General features: G+C 26.1%; 1 protein-coding gene across 6 annotated transcripts in view; it reads right to left on the minus strand.

Moving 5' to 3' along the window:
• dnc (phosphodiesterase dunce) overlaps nucleotides 1-22,765 on the minus strand; it is a 625,052-nt gene that overhangs the window by 117,935 nt on the left and 484,352 nt on the right. The gene's annotated exons all lie outside the window — the stretch shown is intronic.

Below are 22,765 nucleotides of genomic sequence, written 5' to 3' on the forward strand. Positions count from 1 at the left end.
GTGCAATAAGGGCCTATTATTATTATATAGATTATAGATTGTTAAATTAAATTATGGGAGTGGGACGATACGCCACTATGTACTGTGTCGGCGCAAATCTCCACTATTATTATTCAGCATAAAATTGCAACTTGTGTGTATGTGTCATAAAGGCTTTATTTATTATTACTATATGTTTTATATCTTGATGTTTCTGTGATTTTTATATATTTTTTGTATCCGAAAATATTATTTAATATATGTATTATAGCAACTCATTTTTACCTGAAACATGTTACTATTTTTAAATTCTGAGCGGAACGATGAATGTATTGATTACCATGATGTATGTTTTTATTTTTTTTTTTCCATTATTAGCTTTTTTTTTAAATTAAATCGATAAAAATTTATTTGTTTGGTAGAAAAGCTTGAAAATTAAATACAATTCTCTTAACACATTGTAACAATAGTAGTTGAAAAATATTAAAAATTCATAGTCATGATTTTTTTTTTTATAGGTAAGCATTTAAAGTTCAAATTTTGACTAAATACGCAAAAATTACGGCAGTGTTCAAATTATTTTAAGCTAGAAATTCATAAAAAATTTTCTTTTTAAATCTAAGATATCAACAATTTTGATAATTTATTATATATCCTAGACAGATAAACAGTCTCCGCACAGAATCGTTTTTCATACCTATACAATGATATAATATCATTGGATTCAAATTTAATTCCATCCATTACAGTAACCCACTGTACGGCAGAGCGACATCCACGACTTACCCGCTTTTTATTATTAGTTATTTGTAAACACACCCACACTCATACACATTTAGACACAAATACACATATTGCATAATACTCACCACATAGCTCGACAGTATTAGCCCGGCGACCCCGACCACTCTTCTTAGAGCTATTACATCACTACACACCCAACTATTCCTTCACATATATACGACATGAGTTTTAGCGATAAGCAATTAGGTGTCCGGGGTGTGCATATTATTATCATATGCTCCCGGCCAGCACAGGAGGTATTACAGGTAGCTACTTAGAATTGGAATAAAAGTAATAGATTTATATTCGTTGTAACTTTTAAAGAAGAAATTTAAAAAAAAAAATAAAGAAAATAATGAAAACACAGTGAAAATGTTTACGATGGGGAATTAACAGACAGCTATTATACTTTTGTATCTTTAAAACGACAAGTATATAGCAATAAAGTATTTTAGGATATTGGTTTTAATCTTTTTATACCTCCATTGCAATTTTAAACCATGAAATTTAAATCATACTTATAATATTTTATCAAAGTCATTGAACATATGGATTACAATCATATTATATTCGTTTATAAATAATTCTGAATAGGTACTAATTTTATAACAATTTTTGAACATTAATTTATAAAGAAATAAATCTTAACTAAACGCATTTTTGAATATTCTTAAATTATACAGTTAATTCCAAATCAGAATAACATATGATATTGGACGATGTGTGTTGCACAAAAACGAATGTAACTTTTTTTTAAATATTTAAAATATAATTATAAATAACATTATAGAGATTTCAACTAGGTTGTTATACACTGAATCAGGATATCATGTACTGAGGCAATAACATCAACGAAATGTAATATTAAAGTGGAAATAATATCCAAAATCTATACTGTATAGGGATATAAGATAGTTTGAAGCATTCAACCTACTCAAAACCATGTTCTCAGAAAAAATAATACACAAACACAGCAAAGATATTACTGTAATACCAAAAGCTTTTTTACTTTGTTCAGGATCTAAAATATGTTAGTAAAAAATAACGATAAAGTAGATTGTTTATGTACAAATAAAACATAAAACTTGATTTCTCTTATACTTTCACCCAACTATTTTATAAATTTTGTTATTTTCATCTAATGTATCACACAATTGTATGAATAATTTTAGTATTATTTTAAGTTCTTATTTTGTATCATATTAATACCATTATACAATTTTCGTTTATTATGTTAAGAGTAAAATTGTAAAAATAATAATATAATTTTTATGTTTAACTATAATTTAAAAATCAAGGACAGTTTTACAACATATTTCTAGTATTAAAACAAAATAAAAATTGAAATGGATTAGCGGATACACGATAGATTTACATGTTATACGATTTATATAAAATCAATATGGACAACTGAAAATAATACTATTTCAAAACACGTCGCATTAATAGCTCATAAAAAATCATTACCTTTGAGAAAATATAATTATCTGTATATTAATTTTACAGCTCTAAAAATAAAAAATAAATAAAAATTTTACAGCAGTTCAATAATCAAACAAATGTTATTTCAACTGTATAATTTATTTTTATAGATTTATTAAATGTAGGGTGACTGTACACACATACAACGAATTATACCTACTCAGAATAACAAATAAAAATAAAGGGAAAAAATAAAACATATTTGAAAGTAAAGTTGCATTTGAAAAATTTATAGAAATAAAAATAAAAATATTTTTATTGAGACAGTATTTCTTATATGTAAAATATAAATATAAAATATAAAATCACTGTTATAGGCAAATATTTGTATAGTCAATATGATATTAATATAATATTTTGTATGACAAAATTAGTACAAAACACTTTTTGTGTATTATATAACATTCTAAGTATTTTAATTTTTCCACACCAGTATATATGTCATATTGGGTGATTCTTTTTGTGTGTTTCAACTTTCAATTAGAATAATAAATAATACTATGTTAACATGGCGTTCTAAATAGGCAATTTAGCTACAGTACTGTGCCGTGTCCATTTTTCCTGTATTGCATAGTAGCTATAAAAACGATTTAATTTTGTATAACATTGAGAATATTATTCATAAATTATAATGTAAAATATATTCTAAATGAAAAAAAATGTCTACAATTTTTTTTAATCATTTATAATTTATAAAGCCATTTTATTAATAATTTTTTTTTACTGATATTATACACATGTGGATATCATGCGACTAAATTTACGTGATCCTCCAAAAATAAAAAAAGTATTATTATTCGTTATGATATAAACGAATAAAAAATGTAAATTAAATCTAAAATATATAAATAAATTATACATATATAACAACAATATAATGTAATAATGAAAAAATACAAACAAAATATACACTAAAATTCAATAAATAATAATTTTAACAAAAATTATTTCTATGTGTAGATACGTACAATTTTACGGTATTTTATCAAAGAAAAATTTATAAATTTTTATATATCTGAAATGAAAATTTTTCAAAAACAAAATTGCTTACACTACTAATATTGTTAAGATATTTTGTACAACTTTTAACTTTTAAGTTTTTGAAGAACATACGAGGACAGGAAGAATTTACCAATTCAATATATTATTATTTATGATTGTACAATGGTTCAAATGCCTATTACTACCACTATATTACAAAAAAAAAAAAAACAATTTGTCATAATATATTTAGTATATTAGTATAATGTTTAAATGTTTTTAACTAAGCCATGGACAAATAGTTTAACTGTTATATATCTTATATAACATGTGAAAAACCCATTACAAGATTTCCTGGGAATAATAACAACGGTTTTAGTTGATTTACGGTGCGTAAAATTTACATTTGGAGAAGTTTGAACATTATCACACATCATGTTCAGTTGCATACTCCATGTACTATATGTTTATAAGTACCTGGACGCAGTATAAGAATATAAATAAATAACAACTTCTTGTATGACAAACATATATATGAGAGCAAGGCGCACACATTCGTCATATAATCTTTCAAAATCATTTAACGATTTGTAAAAGTAATACTTAATTTACAAAAAAATACATCTAATGACAAATATTATTATTCGTTTACAAGTATTATATCCAGTATATACAGTATTATATGCACCTCGCTTTTGAGCGGTATGAAAATGCCTAATAAATCGTAAAAGAAAATGTATATTTAAACATATATATTTTTAATGTACAACATTCTTTTTATCAATCAATTTTATATTTCAAATGAAAAACATTTTTTACTCGTATTATTTAAATTAATCATAATTAAATTGTAATAATATAAATATAATAATATAATAATAATATCAATAATATACATTTAACAAATATCATTACGATTTATTTTGCAGTTTAAAACTTCTACCCCATATCAATTTCATTTATTATGATAATTATAATTATTTTATCAATTTAGTGTTCTGAAGAAAAATGAATTAAATCTATAAATACACCACCACCGATTTTATCGTATATAATATTATACTTGTATTATTGTAGTTAATCGACAAAAGTCCGATTCGTTTTTACGGCTGTCCAATAAGCCAGAACTAGTCGTATAAGTTTATACTATTATTATATTATATTTACGTATATTTTATTATAATATTACCTGCGATAGCGATGAGGGACCCATAGCGGAACACTGGCTAATGAAGCCAGAAACGAGCGGCCAGAGTAGGTACGACGGGACACCTCTGTATAAGCTACCTACACCTAATAATAATGCAATTAGCCCGTGAGGATGAATTAATAAAAGCAGTGTATATCCGTAGGACCTAAAACAATGAATCCATTAGGGTGGCGAGATGCATTTGTTGCTAGTATTTTATTACACGTCATTATATTCAATTTTTGTTTTTTTTTTTGAAAATGGAACGAAAATATAGCGTAAGTCGTAATATTCCGATATGCATTTTTGAGAAACACTCATCTTAGTAATACAATAAACCATATAATGATATAACACACACACGCACTATCTATTGGTATACATATTAAATACCATTTACTATTACAGATATGTTTTATATGTCGTTGATTATTTTCATCGCGCCAACTTTAATAATAAAACTAATAATATATACAGAAAGATATAGGTCAATGAAATTACACACAAATACATTCCAAAAAACAATACCGAAATGGGCTGTGTCTTATTATTTTATGTCAACTGCTTATAGAATACAATAAGGTGATTATTTTTAATCGCTAAGCAGTCGTTTTTCGAAAATTCATGAATATTTGAAAATATTATTTACGTTCATTTTAATCTTTACAACATTTTGAAAGAAAATAACGATGTTTTTTACTACTTTTTATCGTTATAATTTTTAAAGCTTTTCTAGTAAATGTTTAACATAACCGTGACTGTGAAGTATTCTAGTGCCACTCAACAAGTAGATAATTTAAACGATATCATAATGATTCCTATAATTATTGAATCAGTATTCAATTTTGAAAATATAATAATCCCAGGAAAAGTTTAATTAAAAACAAATATTTTTTTTCAAAAATAAATACATTTAATAGGTAAATGAAATACCCTGTATAATAAACTCCGCGAATTCGGATATCATACAGTAAAATTCAGCAGTATCTGAGATAGGTTAGGTTAAAATACCTTCGCGTTTATCGGCAGGAGCATGATAAACAACGAGTAAAATAATGTGGGTCGCGTCGCTGTAGGGTGCCATTTTAAAACACGCAATTTATAAACAGTGTAAAACAGCAAATTCTATTAGTAGATAATATAAATTATAATATATTTATAATATTCTCATTGTAAATTCAATAATTGTTTTTCTAGTCATTTGTGTACGAAAATTACGTTATAGACGTATTTAATAAACAATTTTTTAAAGAACTTATTGCTTTGAAAATGATGAGACTATGAAACACTTATTATTAATAAGTACGTTTAGAATATACATGGATCAGTAATTTAAATAAACGTTGAAGAAGGAAACCAGCTAGGAGTTATTCTTCGAGATTTTAATATTTTCGTTTTTACAAAGATTCGTCATGGGCTCATGGCGTATTTCGTAATTTTCGCCAGTTAACCACCAGTAAGACTACCATAACGTACTGTGTACAATCATTATGTGTATATAATTATACCATTATATGTATCGTATATATCAACTGTAACAAACATTTTCAATGGACCTTTATCGAGTATATTATTATAGTTCATCTGACCAAGGAAATCTGGGTCAAATAAAACGAAAATCACTTGTAAAATAATGACCACAGTTTTTTATCTCGTCTTCCCGATCGTTTTATCGGGGATCGAAAAAAATAATGATGTAATAGTGGTCAGACTACCAAAGAGCTTGAACGTAATCCGAAAGTAAAATAGCATTCTTTGTTTCTGCATGAAACTCTATAGTTGTGTTCACCATAGATTTTCACGAATTTTTCGTACGATTGTCATGCATAATGGTACGATGAGTAAAAACATTATAGCCGATAAATTTATACGTACAGTATCATGCATCATACGGTCGTTTTAAGTTATAAACCCATTTGAATTTACAATTATATATAAATAATTTATCTGGTATTCACGTATTATTCTAATAAAACAATGACGAACGATATTATATATACACATGCATGTTAACGACTTAATGAGGTTTGACCACCCTTCTTTATGCATTATGTAATCACACAGACACAAAGGTTTGTCGTATTTATGAAGTGACATACGTTAAATACATAAACAACTATTGGGATACATATTATTAATATACAGACTCAATTTGATTTAATTCACTCACCAGTTTCACGATAAAAAGTTTTTTTTTATCAAAATCTATATATAAAATTAAAAATATAATAATCATTATTTTATAGTCAACAAAGTTGAATATTTGTGCTTAAGTAGCTAGACGATGATATGAAAAGCATGATTTAGGGCCATGATGAAGACTTTTCTAGAAATATACATCATAATATTATGATATTTGAAAAATAAAACTAAAAGAATAACATCATATAGAATGATAATATTATATAATGTAATCGATAGTATGAAAATAAAATATTTTCAATAAGTTTTAATTCTGCAATAAATTGATGTAGCTAAATACAATTTAAACTTTAAACCAATAGTTTAAATGCACTCATGGTACCTACTAAATACAATTAAAAATTAAAAATGTAGTATCTAAGATCTTTCTGACGGCCAAAGGAGTTATAACTTAAATAAGTATTAAATACTAAACAGAGCCATGGCACATCGTATTAAACAACTTCATGATAATAATTATTATAAACAATTGAGACAAAATTATTTATTACTCACCTTGAAACGCATAAAAAATATTTAAAACGTTGAAATCATGATTATTATTGAAAATTTAGAAGAAAAAAAATTTAAAAACTAATTTTTTTAATGATATAGTTTAACATCATAAAATATATTAAAGAAGTTGTTAAAAAATAGTTAATTGTAACAGAACCATGTGTGCTAAAACAATTTATGATCATAATGAATAAAAAAAAAATTAAAGAAGTTGTAAATAAGAAAATAATAAGTGTACCTTGTTAAAAAATAAATGAATATAGAAACGTATAAAACACTTTATACGGAATAAATTACATTGAAAATATATTTTTCTCTGGTCTTATTGTGTACAAGAAATAAGTATTTAATGTAAGACACAATAATTTCGTCATTGACTTTCAAGTGGTAAAATAAAAAAAACATATTACTAAATATGTAAAATGAGATATCTTAGGCATCTATAAAATATCATTATAGAAGATAAAATAACGAATTTGAAAAATTATGTAATATCATAATGTATTGATACATTCCAAGGAAAATGTATAGATTCTATAATTTTTGTAATAATTATGAAGAGTTAGTTATCTTTGAATAAATTAAAATTTAAAATATAATAAATCATAATATACAAATTGCTTTGTAACTGAATAAAATTATAACCAACAGTTATTTTCAAACTATTACTATCATACTTAGATGTGTAATTACACAAACGTTAATAGATTCACGGGGTCAGTGTTTGTTAATTTTTAAACGTTACTATAAGATATATAATAGTTAATTTGCATAAATACAATTATTTAAATAATTTTAGCATAACATTGTTCAGTTTAAATTGGTGTATATACATCCAAGTCAAGTATGATAACAAATTATAATAATTCCTTTATGCAAATTGATAGATTTTTTAAGTGGCCTAAGTATTTTGGTAAGGAAATCACAAAATTGTTTTCTTGGTAAAAAAAAAAAAGTAAAATTTATAGGGGTTCTATAATAGTATATACCTTACCTAATTTTATTTATAAGCATTTGAATTTTGAAAAAAATTTCCAACTTTTCTGTATATTTAGTATTTATCAATGCAAACATTTTTTTTTTTTTTTAAATATAATACTAAATAGGTAGTTGATAATTCAATATGAGTTCAAACTTAGTGTTTATAGTGAATTAAAAATATTAAATTCACATGCACGCAATTTTTATAGAAATTGAAAGTATATATTATAATCATCCAAAACTTTATGTTTTACCAAAAATAAAATTTTTTTTACTCTGTCAATTACTTTAGTTTTTTTTTAAATTAAAAAACTGGGTTTTATTTTTAAAGACTTGTTAGTTTAAATCATTAGATATATTTTTATGGTATATGTACTATTATTAATGTTATTATTATACTTATAGTCTAGTTTTCTAATATATAGTTAATAATTTTATTAAAAATTATTTTTCATTTTACTTATCTTAGTTCGTACATTATTTGTGTGCATATATATTTCACCATCCAAATGAACTTACCTGTAACAAAAATAAAATCGAGTTATTATTTGAATATAATTTGCGCATAGCCTTATTACGCATACGTGATAATAAAAACAGAAAATAAACTGACTTTATATTTTAGTTAATTAAAATAACTATCTGCAGATTTGAATCAATTGAATTGATACATTTATTTTATTATAATACATTTGACAAACATATAAAATAATATTTAAATCGTATTTATCATTTTATATACAATATTATTAAAATTTTATTACATTGATTATAATGAGTACAAATTCCAATAATTTAATAAGCCCATCGAAATTGTTATGTTCAATGATATTATATGCGTACTATATTAAAATATGTAAATATCAACTAATTTTATTAGTAGCCAATTTGTTGGTTTTAAAGTTATTATTAAATACAAATTATACAATTCCTTAGATAAATTGAAATTATTTATTTAATTTGAAAAACATTCATGCTGTTTGAAAATTAAATGGAATGGCATATACAGGTAAATTGGTTTGGTATATTAATCTGCATACTGCATATAGTATACATGTACTGTATACTATAATATGGAACACAATGTCATCAAAATGTTTGCATACCATTTATTCAGTTAACAATATTATAATATAATATAAATATATTACCTAAGTTATTATTGTCGTTGTTAATGCAATTGAAACACAACACAATTAAGTATTACATATTTATTTGGTTATAGTCATACTTGAAATAATTTCAAACTAATTGATATTAATTGTATACGAAAGAGCACTACAAAGACAATAAATTTATCAAGTACTCAAGCAAACGGTTTTGCAACGTTATACATTTCTGACTAAAATGTGTTTGACAAACTGAGTTTCAATGAAAAATATTGTATTTAATATTACGAATAATCGAATATACGATCCTATAAAATCAATCACTACTTAATTACTTAAAAATATATAATCAATAAGTTCGATTTTCAATTCAGTAGTATATAGTTTTTATTTTATAATATATGCTATAATTCTATAAAGTTGAAGTGTAGGTAGATATCCAATATAACCACGTATGTATATCTTTGTCTTATACACGTACGTAGATGACTTGAACTACATAAACGCTAAAAGTGTACTCGATCGCAAATTTATATTAATAAAATTGAATAGCGAGTTAACACAACTGGCCGACCCCGATCATAATGATGCTATTATGACCAAAGAGTTATTTAAACATTTTTTAATATTTTTATATCATATTTTTTGTAAAAATAAAATTACAAATCGTATCAATATATGATGCCATATCGTTTGACTTTGTATGCATGTATCCACAGTGTACATGCACGATGAGTTGCGTAACTAAGTGACATCAATATTACGGATGGTTCGGTTTTAATATTACAAATGCCTAACATCAGTGTCAAGTATGCTGCAAGCAAAGTAGGCCATACCAAATGCATTGATTTTCATAAGACGCTTTTTTTTTCAATTACAAGGGAAATCGCATGAATCTAAATGTTCTGAAAAAAAAATATGGGTCAACGTGACATTTGCATTTAAATACTGATCAACACAAAAGATAGAACAATACAACGCTTTTAATTTTAAGGAGGTCATGAGTAAAGGATACAAAAATTTAAACTACTACATTAAAATTTATCAAACTAAATACCACTCAAATCAATCCAACTATACTTGTGATCACCTTTTGCAAAAAATCCCCAACTAAATTTTCTTAATGAGCTTTTGAATAAATCAAACATAACATTGAATTAGTATTAAAACATTAGAACCAATTATGCACCTGCACATCGTTCTATATTAGATTTAGTTAAATTTTAAGGTTATTTAAGTGGCAAGATACCCATAAGGACTATGGAACCCATATATTGTTCGATAAAGATTATAGAAATTGTAAATTATACTTTTTTTTATTATTATAAGAGAAATATACAACCTGTGCCGTACAATGAGAATATGTGGTAAGTGAAAAATTATAACATTAAATCAAATGAAGGAAGAGTCATTTCATTTTTTTTTTTTAAATTATTAATCAAATTAATGACGACACCAATTTCTTTTCAAACGCTTTGAGGGATTGTCCGGAATTGTTCGAGTAGCTATGTTTAATATAAAGCCATTGGGATGGAAAGGAAGTCTATTATGAAACAGTTTGTAGAACATTTTTGCTTCAGCATGAGCAGTTTTATATTTAAATTTGCGTGTAAAGCAAATTTAGAGACATAACATTATGGTGGGACATTAGTGATTATGCGTAAAGTTTTGTCTTGGATGGTTGGAATCCTATTTATATTAGATTTTTTGCATTGCTCCATAGCTTATGCCATAAGACCACAAGGGCTTAGTTAAAAATTTAGACAAGTGCATAATATGTTTTGTGCTTAATTTAATGTGTATGTTAGATATTAGTGTTTTAATTGAGCGAATGTATTCGTTTAAATCGAGTTTGTTTGTTCTGATATCAAGTGCCTAGGTAAGACAACAGTCAATAGTCAGGTCTAAGTACTTATAATTGATTAAGACAAAGGAATTGGGATGTAGTCAAGGAAGACTTCTAAACAGGAAGGAAAATGAAGAGTGAAAGTAGTATGCATGGATTTTGTTTGATTGACTTTGACTTGCCTTTTTACAAGACAAACATTAGGTAGTCAAGGTGATTTTGGAGACTTGAAGAAACAATATGAGGATCTTCATGTACTGATAAAATTGCCTTATAGTCTGAAAATTCAGCTACTACGTTGTTGGAAAGATAGGTTGGTCTGCCATATAAGTGTTATATAATATTGAAGGAAGAACGCCACATTGAGGGACTCCTGCATTAATATTTGCAATATTTCAGAAGAAATATCCTAACTTGATTTGTAAGTGTCTGATTGACACATCAATCAGTTAGATACGATTTGATCAGTAAAAAGTATGTTAGGAGGAGGAAAAAATGTTTAGTGTATACAAGTCCTTTGTGCCAAACCCTATCAAAGGTATATGAAACATCAAGGAACACACAGGAGTAATATATATATTTATTTTTTTTTTCAAGAGAGAAGGAAATGGGAAAATTAATAATGTTTGTATGCCGCGGTGTCTAGCTTCAGCCACTGATATACGCTGCGTGTACCAGTAATGTCCGGTGCCATTATTTTCCGGATGAGTGACCAGCAAATCCTTGCCATAAAAATCATGTGTTCCTTACCAACAATATAAACCGTACCAACCGTAACCCCTACATAGAAAAACAGACTAATGATCTTCAGAATTCGAAGCCTTAACTTTAAAATAATAATAATAATATTTGAATATCAACATGACATATTATATAATATATTATATATTTATATTATTTGTTTATCAAATAAAACTAGTAAATACAATATTACCAAACTGAATAAAATAATTAGATAGCATTTTCCCTACTTCAAAACTACTTCCTAGTTCATGTTAACAAATACATTTCGATAAATATGATATAGTTATAACTTTTTATCGATTTTAATATGTATAGCAAAAAAATTTAAATTACCATTATGTAAAATATTATAAATAAAAAAAAATTTTGTTGAAAAAACTGATAAGTATAAAAGTATTATGGTTGATTAATTATATCCGTATGTTGTTCTGTGTCACTCTATACATAAAATACATGTTACTTACACCTACTATATGTACAAAATAATAAATTTGATAATTTCTGTGATAAAATCATGCTTGTATTTATTGTAAATATTTTAAGTTCAATAATTAATTATCTAGACATAATATATTTGTTCTTATGTGGTATAAAACGTACATAATGAATAAACCTACGACTCCTGCAAAGGACTGTCAACAATTTTGTAAGCCAACGAAATGTGACATCACTCTTTGTTATAATTGTTGTTCTGATACAATCGGACAGGTGTCATCTAACTGGATTTCAAAATGATAACGTGATATGATAATAATAATTATTATACGAGTAGAGGGTCGTTAAAGACTGAAAACTTTGTATACATTTCACTTCAAAATCCGCATAACGGGTAAAATTATTCATCGGTGCTGATTATATTCAGCATTTGGAATTTTAAATGAACCTTAATTGTAATCAATAAGCGGCCACTCATTTCAATCTGCCTATATCTGTATAATAAATTACAAAAGGGCTTTTACTGTACAACGAGAAAATAATTTAAATAATTCTTTATGGAAAATAAATCCATCAGGGTGAATGAAACGAAAATCTTGCGTAGGTAATATTTTAAATTATGTTATTTTCAATATCCGCAATCCAATTGTTTTTAGTTTAAGCCATGAAATACTAAACTAAACTTATACGGTTACTACTAGAGTTTCAGGGTTTAAACACTATCTGTAGTGGTCTTATTTGAAAGATTCTGGTTATACAGGGTGTCCCACGAGGATTTACCCATCGCGTTATCTCCCACAATAATGGAGATATTGAAATTCTGGTTTTATAATAAGATTCACATGGATAAGAACAAAAATTATATCATATTTTAATTTATTTAAATGTATTGGTTAAAAATTTGAAAATATATTATTTTATTTAGTTATTTCAAAAAAAAAAAAAATATAATAATAACTATAACTACAATTTTGTAGTTTATTTTTCTGAAAATATTGACGATTCAAAACTTTATTTTCATTAATTTCTTTATTTTTCATTTTTTTTTTTTTTGAGTTTCGAGAAAAATTAAGAATTATCTGACACCGTAGAATTATCAAACATGTAACACGCCGTGCCTTGCGCAATCTCGTACGGCCAACCAAGCATTTTCAATGTGCCTAGTTATAATCATATTTTATTCCTTCAAAACTAGAAAAAACTTTAATAATCAGGAAATTAATGAAAAATAAATTTTTTGACTTTTTACCAAAACATTAAAATAAATTAAAAAATGAAATAATTGTAGTTTTTATCCCTGTGAGTTTTATTACAAAATCAAAATTTTGATATCACCATTATTTCGTGAGATATCACAATGGGTAAATCTTCAAGGGACTGTAGGTAGTAGGTATATTTAAAAATCGTAATATGAAGAATTTAAACAAACTGTTCTTTGGCTAGTCCATTGTCTCTCTAAACTTAAAATACGATGATAAATCATCCTAGTTTAAAAAACATATGTTCTGATTATTGATTTCATATAAGATTTCTTTTTTACATTTCAATAAATGTTCTTAAAAACTACTTAGTAGATATAATAATTTTTTTTATCATTCGAATTAGATTATTAATCAACTAATGAACAATCTAAAAATAAAATCTAACGATTTATATATATGTATATATTTTTTTTTTTTATTTAAATTTCTATAAAAATATATAAATCATCATTAAAAAAAAAAAAATAATAATAATAATTTATACAATCATGGTTAAAACTGAATTAAAAGTGTATGGTATAGGTAGATAATAATTTTAAATATACAGAAATACAGTTATAAATCTGATTTCATTATTTAATTACTTTTTGATATTCTCTCTAAATATAAATTACGTTAAATCACAGTAACAGCTGGATGTAACATTTTAACTGTCATTGGAGTCAAACAAAATCAGCAATTTTCCACGCATAATAATGCGTAAAATATTTTTTTAATATTTTTTTTAATAATTAATTATTCTTTAATTTTTATTACTCAGGTTTAATTAACCTAAAAAAAAAATAGTATAAACTTAAACAATATAAATACCTATAAAATAATATCATATACTGATCTATAAGTATATTTCATATTATATGATGTATTTCATGTATATTTACAATAATTATTATACCTATTATTCAAAAAACAGTACTAATTTGTCGAACAAATATATTCAACAATATTATAATATCCTGCTACAAAAAATAAGCTTCTTTTTTCAATATAACAAGCGAGTTTATCGAATTATGAAATATAATATTATATTCCCTATATTATAAAAAAATGTTAATTTCGAGAGTCAGTACAATAAAATATCTCAGGCAACTCCTAAAAAATAAGATACTAGATTAATGAGCAAAATACGCGTAGCTTGTAATTCATAAGTCTGGTGAAAGAGCATTAAAATAGAAAACTGGAAAAAAATAAAATACAGAGAAAAAGGCTTTGTAATCGTCGGTGGTTGGATGAGACTATAATAATAAGAGTATTTCAACGAACAAAGATATACGTGAAACTTAGATGACACCGAAGGTATTGAAGACGCAAAAAATATAAAATTTAAAAGACTTAAAGAAGCAGAAAACTACCGTTTCGAGGTCCATTGTAGATGAAAAAAAAATAAAAAGACACAAAAAAATAAATAATACTGTCTATTTTTTTCTTTTTATTATTTCACTTTAGAGATGAATAAAACAAATACATAAATATTGTCATACATCTCTAGAAAGGATTCCAGATAGGTATGAATATGTTTAAAAAACATAACCAAGATATATCCCACACCAATCTTATGGCAGAACATAAGTATAAAAAAAAAAAGTTGTTTTCTGCAAAATCAATAAAAAAGTTGTATTATAATGCTGATTTTTTTAAATGGAAATAATACTTCCTAGTTGACGACTTTACTTTATTTTTATACTTACAAGTGCACTAAATTGGAATTCACATTTTTTGTTATCAATATCGTTGATACTAGGTACTCATATAAATCAGCATATTTAAAGAAGTGTACATGGTAACTGCAATTTAAAGAAATCTATTTTTGTATATAATAAATGATAAATAAATTTTCTTTCTAAAGAAATCGAACAACTTTTCGGCCTTCAATAATTTATAGCGATCAAGTTAAATTATGTACTTAAACAAATTTATCAGCACAAACATAGCATATTGCAATTTCTTTTAGCTAGCACTCCTATAATTTAAATTTTAAATCCTTTCATTATTAAATGACTTCAGTAAAAATAAATAGATCAAAATGAGGAAGCGTTATTTAAGACAAGAATTGTAAAACTTAAGCCACTAACAAACATCAAAATTCTGTTTTAATACAATAATTAAACTTTAAAACAACTAATCAGATTTCAGAGAATAGATAATGTTTTTGTTTTTGTGTTTAACATAGTTTTCTATCCTATTATGCGTACTACGGACATTAAAAATCAAACAAATAAAATAAAGTTAAAGCAAATAATAGTGCACCAAAGTTAAAATTAAAGAAACCTAAATATTTTGAAGAGCCCGAAAAATAGTACACGATTTATCAAAAAATAAACTTATACAATTTTTAGGAATCAAAATAAATATATAAAGACAAAATAAAATCGAATAATAATATTATTAATGGTGATACATAATTTTAATAGTATCTAAAAAATCTTTAATAACGTTAGTACATACATAAGTTTAATACGTTCCTTTAAAAATACCAATATGTATTCTATGATCAATATTTTTGATTATTTTTGAAACTACTATTATGTAATAATTAACTATAAAATAAATGTCGAGTGATGGTTAAATATCAATAATAATTAAAATCACCATACTGTTTAGATCATTGTATATGTGAATATTGTTTTTTTTTTTTTTTTTTTTTGTGAAAACTGTTTTAAAAAATAAATGTACTTTTTTGCTACTAAATAACATGTACGTTGTATTTAATACCGAAAAAACACTATTTGTTTACTAAGATTTATTTCGTAGTTCATGGAAAACCGTACAATCGTCGGGTCTGTGGCTGATATTTAAAGAGGCGTTTTATGTGGCCTTTAGAGGATTTGACTTAATAATATTATACAACTATTACGTCTGTGTCTATGAAATGTATGTAACTAGAAGGTGCACATTACAGCAGCCGAGGGATTGTGTATAATAATCATGACTGACTTCACCTTCTCCCCCAATCCACCACCGACTCGCTCTCCGACCCTTCACGTAGCTGTCCTACCTACGAGCGAGTCACCCTGTTAACGGATCAATAACGAGGGACCCCTCCCCTCGAAACGCATGGATCCCGTCCCAACACATTGAAATTTTACCGACGGCTGTTTTATCTAGCACACAAACGATTTTCAATCTACTCGCGCTGTTTTCACACACACACACACACACACACACACACACACACACACACACACACACTCGCGCGCGCGCGCGCGCGCGCGTCATGTAAATAACATACCTACACGTAAATATGGATTTAGGATATTTCGGAAACACGCCGGTTTGAAGGGAAAGTTAAACCTGAGCTGAGAGAGTAATAGAAATTGAAAAGGTCGACGGTTTCCTGTCGTCACGGATTAGGAACGGGTAAGGTCTTACCCCGGGCAGGCAAATGCGTGTACCTACTCGACGTAAAGTCGTAAACCCTATAGGACGGAACGATATTTTTTCATTTTTCCCGATCACACCACTCTCGTCCCTCACTAACTTTCCCTACCATTATGGTACATTCCGTCTCCTTACTTCAACGATATATCTTCACAATAAGATTGTCAAAAAAGAACTCAGGTGGATTTTTCGAATACTCCTGTATATAGGTACTATCGTGTGGGAAAAATAAAGCCACACATATTCTTATACCACTCCCCTACACCACACTTCTTATGTATCTCGTTAATTTTTACACGCATAGACGGTTAGCGTTGATGTGCACATATTATATAAAAAGTGCTTTCCGTTAAAAATCGCCGGTATTTTTCCGAAACACCATGTAATCGCATCATTGCTTATTAGTCGATCCGACCCGGATTTCAAGGAAAATCTCACATGTCGTCTCAACTACACACTCCTACATTGCACGATGAGGTAGGTACGGCATAAAACATAAATATAAATTTCTATAATAGATACAGGTAGGTACATGCAATATTTATAATATAAGAAGTTATCAGGTGGTTGCAACCATCTTTGGTTCAAACGCACTAAATAATACAACCTAATCGAATCTTACTATATGTAGAGTTTTCGACGAGTGTTATTAATTAAATTAACTCAGAGCTTGTGACATCAATATATTGTTTTACCCATCTTCATTGAATTTTAAACCGTTATAATGATACAAACTACAGTAGGTTTATAAGTAGGTAGATAGATTCGTACAATTGCATATAACATATTATTTTGTGGTTTGAAATATGTTTGGGAAACTAGATAATATGTAATATACCTATAAAAAATTTAAGACTTTCAATAAATTAAAAATATGCTATAAAAAATAAGTTTTATCTTTAATAAATTAAAACTGAATTTGTATTATACTATACTATAAAGCTTCGTAGTATTTTAAAATTAACTATACTCTTAAAAATGTGCATATACCATATATGTAATGTTAACTTAAATCTGCAGTGAAAAGTGTAATTTTGTTTTCCATAATTACTAATAATGAGAAACCTGTAATTATTCACAATATTGTTTTCGTTAAAATAGTATAAATATAAGAAATAGTAAGAAATATTAAAGGTGGAAAAAAGGCACGAATAAAAAAATACATTATTTAACACGGCTAACAATAATTGATTGATTAAGCTAATCCAGTAAAGATGTTATGTAATGAATAATTTCATGCAAAATAATTATAACTTGTTAAATACATCAACATTTAATAAAACTGAGCTAGCATAATAGGTACCTATACTATATATTACTTATAATATAAAAACATTGGCCTGAATAACCAAGTCTAAAAATACTATTCATTTATTATTAGGAGATTATAAAAATAAAATTCATAAGTACAAAGGCTTTTCGACTACAATTTCATATTATTATATTAAATATTCATACGGCTATACCATACTGGTATTATTATATTACCATTTCTGTTGCATACTATATGCGCAATAAAACCATAAAATAACTCACCATGAATTCAAAATAGGTGCTTATGTCGAATTACAAATATTACAATATAGAAATATAAAGATACGTCATTATAATATTGAGTGAAAACATAATCTTGTGAAAATTTTACTAATTTATACTGTTTTTTAAACACATAAAGATAAAGAACAACAATTTTACCATTCATAGTGTGTACAAGCAAGTTAAACATTATTCTGAAAATTATTCATTTGTGTGTGACAACGTTATTGGAAAAAATTATCTGCGCTGGGATGATAAAAATATCAAAAAGTTCCATGCAGAAAAGTCTTTCGATTTAAATGATAATATTAAATTTTTTTGTTGATAGTGATTGATTAATGCGATGAAAATTACATACTAATTTATTATATGATTATATCGCATGACTAGTCGTTAGATTTAATATATTTTAATTACTATATTGAACGTATTTCTGCATTTAAATAATATATATGTATAATTATTATTATGAAACACAAATTATAATAAAAGTTAAAATAAATAAATAATATATGAAAGTGTTTATATTTTTAACGTTGTAATGATTTTGAAATGGTCACAAAAAGTAGAAGTTTGAAAAATCTCTTTTTTTATTAAAAAACTCATATCGATGTTCTCTAAACATTAGTTTTGAATATTTAGAATATATAATAAACAATAATGATAATGTATATTTTTTTGAATCTTCTAGACATTATTGAAAATTTGAAACCTTTATATTTTCGTACCAATAACGAAAGAGTTTGTCTATCCCAAAGGACATCGTTTTGAAAGGAAAAAAATTGACTGAAAGAAATAACGCGAGGCTTTTCCTTACAACCAAAAATGGTTTTTCTTCTGCTGAACCCTTTATTCTGATCTAAAAATGAGCTTAAGTTTTATACAATGAAAGGCTATTACCATTACTATGATAAATTTTATATTTATACTTTTTCACCTGTCATTGTATCAATAAATTATTCATAAAAGACAGGAGATCACAAATATAAGAAAATATGATGACAGAAGTATCAACGCTATTACTCGATCATAATATAATATATACCTAGTGTGTGATAATATTTTAAAAGGAGAGGCGTATTTTGTATTGGACGTAAAATATATAGAAAATATATTTATAATTTATATGTATTTTAAAAATTAAATAAATATTACTAAAATATTGTATTAAAATGGAATTGACGTATAATTTTTATCATAAAAGATATAAGTTTACTAAATTTGATATAATACTACGTGAATTTGAACTGACCAAAAGCTTAAGTATCTTATATGATTATCAAGGTGTATGTGTAATTATCTATTTTATTATAACTGCTGTTATGATGGTGGGATGTAAGAAAAAGTTATTTCAATAATAACTTATAATATCAAACACGGCATCAGATAAGATCATACCAAATGCATATTTATGGTTTTTGGCCAGTTTCATCAGTAGTATTATTTTGTGATCAATAAGCTATTACATTTTCCGATTGTTTATTTTTATACCTGTTTTAGTTGATAATAATGAGCAGTAGACCGTACAGTGAAAGCTGTTTTATGGAAATCTCATTCTAAAAACTTTGAAAGTCTGCGTAAAGTTTGTACATGGCACATCAAGAATAGTAGGATAAATAAAAGACAAAGGACAAACAAACGTGTGTCACCTGAAAGTTTTTAGATAAACAACAGAATACATTTATTGGATGAAAGAAATGAAATGTTAATTCATCAGATTTTGCATTAGGACAACAAATTATGCAACAAACACACCACATTACCATTTCCATTTACGATAATGTTAAAATAATAAAAAAAAGTTAATACTAGGCAGCTTTAACATTTTGATATAACACATTGATTAAATGTGTACAAATTATGTATTTACAAAAAAAAAAATTTAATATATTATAATATTAAGTATTATCATATCATTAAAATTTTCAATAAACAATAAATTAGTATTCCTAAAAAGATTATAATTTGAAAACTTGAAGAGTGATTGTCTTAATTAGAAAATTACATACATTTTAACTAACTTCCAACATTCGTCTACTATTTTAAATATATGATCCACGGAATATTATCAAAAAACCATAACGTTGACCAAATTTACAGATACAATTTATAATGGTTATCTATTATAATAAATAATTTTTTTTTTTATTTAACTTAGTATATTTTTATCGAAGTGCCACGGTTTGACCAAAGACATTTTCATAATATTTCCATCCAACCAAAAAATACAACTATTGTCTAATGGTGGTTTTATTGTAACATGTATTAATTATCTGTCACGATAAACAGTACACATTTATGTATTACATAATTCATATATATATAAGTATGCTTTTTTTGTTCAAACGTGACTCGTCATATAGCTCTCGTAATCTATGAGATATACTCTATAGTTATACGACTGCAAAATAATACTAATAAAAAACCATACGAAACAGAAATAAAAAATGACAATTGTACAACATTTGTTAAAATTATGATATGTACTTATAACGTGTGTGTTGTGACTCCGTATGCGTGTATTAACTATCGTGGTTCATAATGAATTGTTTTCGTAGACCCATGTCAGTGTGAAGGACTGCGAGTTGGGCCTACACATCATTCAAGAGGAGTATAACAGTATAATAATTTACTTTGGTATCGTTCTTATTCTCTTTAAACGTGGGGTTTTCACCACTTTAGCTAATAGTTATGTGTATTTATATTTGATCTATGCAAGTGAGGATTAAACAAATAAAAGGTCCCACCCTCGCCCTTCAGCCATTACAGAACAGAACGTCAAATTATAATAGTATTATTATGACATAGTGTGTTTGAAGTGCAGTGTACAATAATATATTAATATCTATCCTGATATAATAATATGGTATTATATATATATATTATTTTCAATTTGCAATTTATAAACAATATTGCAATTTCTTATTTGTGCGAGTTACTTAATTAAAACCGTTTCTATTTCCACTGTGTGCAGACTATAATATAGCTACAGAACAATATGGAATTAAATGAAACTCGATCAGCTGATCAGGCCACTATTGTAACTTGTAGTTATATCCCTGGGGGTATGAAGTATGGGACTGTGAAAATTGAAACTTTATCTAGATAACCGTAACCTTATAGGATGTTGGTAACGTAGTGCATATCACTTTTTGTTGAATGAAACAACAAAAACGGAAACACAAGACTCCCTGATTGGTGAATAATGTTTTATTACATTATCTATTATTTCAGCACGGTAATTATTTACAAAAACTTTACATAATGTTTCAATATTATTAGGGCTAGGATTTATATGCAATAAAAAATTGTAAAATATGCATTTTATTTACCAAAATATGCAAAAATATGCAAAAACAAATTTTTTATTATAATTTATAATTTTTTATTTCTTATTATTAGCTCATATTATTACATTAAATATTAGTTTAATTATACGTAACTTGGCACTTTCACTTTGAACTTTCGGCATACTGGACACTGTTATTAAAACCATTCAAATTATTAAGTATAAACGTCTGCACATTTACGCAATACACGACGTACCAATACAATTTTTCTGTGCTATCTCACTGTATAACAATGTGTAAGTAATTCTACCAGTCGTCCGACCAACGATAAGGTAACGAACGGATATTATCTGACCTAAGATAAAATAGTTAGTATTTATGCTATATATTTACGAAAATATAAAGGATAAACCAAAAACTGTCGGTTTCGTGAAGTACCTACCATTTAAAATTAACAATAACTTATAAAAATTAATAACGTTAGTTAAAAAATATCGAATTCTAAAAAAATCTATGAATATGCAATTATATGCATTATGTCCAAAATATGCAAAAACATACAAAAAAAAAATTGGTCCTATTTAAACGAGAATAATAAGCCACATCGTGGACAAATCTGACAACCAATCAATTTGGACTAAAGGAAAAAAAACATGCAAATGCATATAAATCCTAGCCCTAAATATTATACATAATAAATAATATATTATTCTATAGCCGTGTTCATTTAGTATTAGACATACAACTAATAGCAGTATAATATAATATTAATACATATATGTATACTATACATATATAATAAAGGTCATATATCTTGGGTTATCTGTCTATTATCTGTCCAAAACTAGTCATACAATTTTACTAGAACTCACACGGTGTCTTAGGTCTGCTAAAGCAATGCGTGCTTACGATCATAGTCCTATAATTAACAGAACTTTCCACTACATCCTATACTCACGTATTGGTGACCAAGTAAACAAAAGATAAATAACACAAAGTATGATAAATTGTGAATAATGATAACTAACCATTTAGAGCCGTGTACTATTATCTTTATTTTTCGAACAATTCAA

The sequence above is a fragment of the Diuraphis noxia genome, unplaced genomic scaffold (genome assembly GCF_037042655.1).
Source record: "Diuraphis noxia isolate RWA-SAM2 unplaced genomic scaffold, SU_Dnox_SAM2 contig0005, whole genome shotgun sequence".
Taxonomy (NCBI): domain Eukaryota; kingdom Metazoa; phylum Arthropoda; class Insecta; order Hemiptera; family Aphididae; genus Diuraphis; species Diuraphis noxia.